The sequence below is a fragment of the Lontra canadensis genome, unplaced genomic scaffold, assembly GCF_010015895.1.
Source record: "Lontra canadensis isolate GAN:19392208 unplaced genomic scaffold, GSC_riverotter_1.0 scaffold175, whole genome shotgun sequence".
In the NCBI taxonomy this organism is placed as follows: Eukaryota; Metazoa; Chordata; class Mammalia; order Carnivora; family Mustelidae; genus Lontra; species Lontra canadensis.
The window spans coordinates 561,215-565,562 of record NW_022631169.1 but is presented as its reverse complement, the minus strand read 5'-3'; positions in this window follow the sequence as shown (position 1 = coordinate 565,562).

Here is a 4,348-nt window from a genome sequence, read left to right as displayed (position 1 = left end):
CCTTATACTGCCTTTCCTCCATGTTCCTCTTTTTATAAGGGATGCTAATTCCATCACAGGGGTCTCACCCACATGACCTAATTTAAACCTAATTACTTCTCAAAGGCTCCATCTCCAAGTACCATCACACTGGGGATTAAGAGCTTCAACATATGAATTTGAAGGTGGGGGACACAAATATTAGTTCATAACAATGATTAATATAGAAACTGGTATCAGAAGCAAATTTCTGACAGAATTAAAAACCTTAAACATGAAACATTAAATTCAGTGCCAGAAATACTAAGACTACCATCACCCATGGTAACTTATAAGGCTTTAAAGAAATAGAATAGTGCTTTAGACCAGTGGTCCTAGGCCAGAGACAACTTTGCCTCCCAGGTAACATTTACAATGTCTGGGAATGCATTTGGTTGTCCCACTGGGTAAAAGGGGTGTTACAGGAGTCTAGTCAGTAGAGGTTATGGATGCTGGTAACCGTCCTACAATGCACAGGACAGCCTCCCACAACAAAGAAATACTGATCCTAAAATGTAAATATTGTCAAGGTTGAAATATTCTGCTTAAAAATATATTAAGAATAAAATTATTAGCAGGGGCACCTGGGAGACTCAGTTGGCTAAGCATCCGACCTATCTTGGCTCAGGTCTTGATCTCAGGGTCATGTGTTCAAGCCCTGCTTTGGGTTCCATGAGGGGTGAGGAGCTTATTTAAAAAAGAAGATGAAAAAAGAAGAAGGAGGAGAAGGAGGAAAGGCGGGAGTGGGAGGGGAGAGGGAAGAGGAAAAGAGGAAAGTTATTAGCATATTTTATTACATTTGAGAAATTATTATGTAAAAAGAGATGAACTCAAAAGAGTTGGGCAATTTGCAAACCAGTATAATTCTGAATATAACTAACCCCAAATCAAGATTTTCTGAGTTTTTATTAACATCACAACTATGACATCAACAAAATGAACTAAGCCCAGGTACACAAAGAACAGCTCATTTCCTTTTTATTTATTTATCTTTCTTCATGATAAGTGTGCTCTTTAATCCTTATCACTTATTTCACCTAGCTCCCCTCTGATAATCATTAGTTTGTTCTCTATAGTTAAGAGTCTATTTCTTGGTTTCCATCTCATTATTTCTTTTTTTCCCTTGCTCATTTTTTTTTCTTAAATTCCACATATGAGTGAGATCATGGGTATTTATCTTTCTCTGACTTTTTTCACAAATAGCAAGATATCTATCTATCTATCTATATATATATATATAAAGAATATTCTTTTTATGGCTGAATAATATTCTGTTATGTATATAAGAGAATATTATCAACCAGTCTTCCATGTTCTGTGTCTTCTTTAGAAGAGACCCTAGAATAGATGATGGAGCCACAAGACAAAACGAGCCTGAGCCTTAAATCTTGGTGTGAAGGAAAAGACACTGACTAAACACTCAAGTACAGTAGGAGTAACCAAGGTAAAAAAGACAATGCTGGTTTGAGTTCTTTTGCTGCTGCTGTTCACCTCCCTTACTGCTTTGATGAACCTAGAGCAGGTTTGTGGACTCTCATAGTGGAGGAGAACTGCACTGTCCTTCCCATACACAGCTGGGAAACCAGTAAGAACCTTGGAAGGAAGGGTTTCATGTAGGTCTAAGCAGACCAAGATCCTGGGTGTAGTCTCAAAGCAACCCATTGAAGAGTTTGTAGTGCTCCACAGACTGACATCTGCTCCCCCTATCCATCCTTCCTTGTGGCCCAGGCCTGATACAAAAATGTTGGGGACAGTTGCCAAACCAGAGAGACTGAGTGGAAAAAAATATGTATGGTGAACATACATCTGGTTTGTCTTAGATAGTCATGCCTTATGTTTATTATCTTGGCATAGTTATTTCCAGCACACCCTTTTATTCTGGAGAGTGTCTGGTTTAGATAATAAATAATATGGTCTATTCAGGAATAAGGGATATCTATAAAGATATGTTCATAGATATGTAATATTAAGGATGAAGTGTCCCTCTCTGGCTATATTCCAAGACAAGCACTCTAAAACTTAGCTTCAACCTCAATAAAAATGCACAAAAGCACAAAACTGACTAGGATTATATTTCTACCACTGAGTAGAATGTAGGCTCAAAAGAGAAAGCTGGAAAAATATACAGTGGGAAAAAGACAGTCTCTTCAATGAATGGTGCGGGGAAAATTGGACAGCTATGTATAGAAGATGAAACTCGACCATTCTCTTACACCATACACAAAGATAAACTCGAAATGGATAAAAGACTTCAATGTGAGGTCTATCAAAATCCTAGAGGAAAACATAGGCAGTAACCTCTTTGACATGAGCCACAGCAACTTCTTTCAAGACACATCTCCAAAGGCAAAGGAAACAAAAGCGAAATGAACTTTTGGGACTTCATCAGGATCAGGATCAAAAGCTTCTGCACAGCAAAGGAAATAGCCAATAAAACAAAGAGGCAACCCATGGAATGGGAGAAGGTATTCACAAATGACACTACAGACAAAGGGCTGATATCCAAGATCCATAAAGAACTCCTCAAACTCAACACACACAAAACAGATAATCATGTCAAAAAATGAGCAGAAGACATGAATACACATGTCTCCAAAGAAGACATACAAATGGCTAACAGACACATGAAAAAATGTTCACCATCATTAGCTGTCAGGGAGATTCAAACCAAAACCACATTGAGATACCACCTTAAACCAGCCAGAGTGGCCAAAATCAACAAGACAGTAAACAACATGTGTTGGAGAGTGTATGGGGAAAGGGGAACCCTCTTACACTGTTGGTGGGAATGTAAGTTGGTGCAGCCACTTTGGAAAATAGTGTGGAGATTCCTTAAGAAATTAAAAATAGAGCTATCCTGTGACCCTACAATTGCACTACTGTGTATTAATATCAAAGATACAGATGTAGTGAAAAGAATGGCCACCTGTACACCAAGTTCAAAGCAGCAATGGCCACAGTCGCCAAACTGTAGAAAGATAACTTTTTCCAATAAAAGAAGTCACCTGAGTGGCTCAGTCGGTTAAGCAGCTGCCTTTGGCTCAGGTCATGATCCCAGGGTCCCGGGATCAAGTGCCAAATCCAGCTCCCTGCTCAGGGGGGAGTCCGCTTCTCCCTCTTCCTCTGCCTGCTGCTCCCTCTGCTTGTGCTCTCTCTGTCAAAATGAAGATTTTTTTTTTTAAGATTTTTATTTATTTATGACAGAGAAATAGCAAGAGAGCGAACACAAGTTCAGGAGAGCTGGAGAGGGAGAAGCAGGTTTCCTGCTGAGCAGGGAGCCAGATGTGGGGCTCAATCCCAGGACCCTGGGATCATGACTTGAGCAGAACACAGATGTTTAATCAACTGAGCCACCCAGATGCCCAATAAAAAATCTTAAAAAAAAAAAAGACTATGCTAAAAAAATAAACAAAAAAATAAAATTAAAAAAACGTAAACTAGAATAATCTATATAAAAATTGTTTATTACAACAAATTATTGCTAATAATTATATAATAGTGTAAAAGTTGCAAGTTATTTTATAATTAACATTGTTATTTTTAATTTAACTTTTTTAATGGAAAGCGACCTTACAAGTTTAGGATTTCATTTATTTGTTAATATGCCAACTGTTAGGAAATTTTCTGCAATTCAAAATCCAATACTGGATAGCTCTTCGATAACAGTCCTGTATAACAAGCTGGTGAAATTATGCTTATTATAGAAATAATAGAGTTGTATCTAAAACCTTCCCATATTGCTTCAGCTTTTCAACTCTTGTGGGAATTAAAAATGATTAGACTCTATTTCTAGTGAAATTCCATTTGGGAATAAGGATGACTTAAAAGAAGGGAATAAACCTGGTTATTAAAAAAGAGACTCAAATAGAATTTGAATAATATGTTCTCATGTCTTTTTCCAACTATAGTAAAATTTTACTATAAATGTATGAGCCATTAGTCCATTAGAAATCCAGTAAAAATAAAAACATAAAATATAAGTATGCTTCAGGTAAATTCACACAGGAGAAATTTGTGGAGAATAAAATCAAACTTGAATCAAACCGAGAAGGCATACACATTTTTTAAGATCTAGTAATAACCATATTTCTATGGCTTGATTATTTTTTTTTCTTTCAATGGTTGAGATTACCATCCTTTCTGCATCAGCCTTTGAACGAAAAAAAGTTCAAATCCACTTCAAAATACTCAAAGATTTAATCCTAGTGTTTTCCTACCTTACCCTACCTCATTGTTATTCATTCCTGTTTAATAAAGACTTATAATATGAAAAAAAATTTTAAATAAAAATTTTAGTCTGAAAAAAAAAAAAACTAGTGTTTTCCCAATT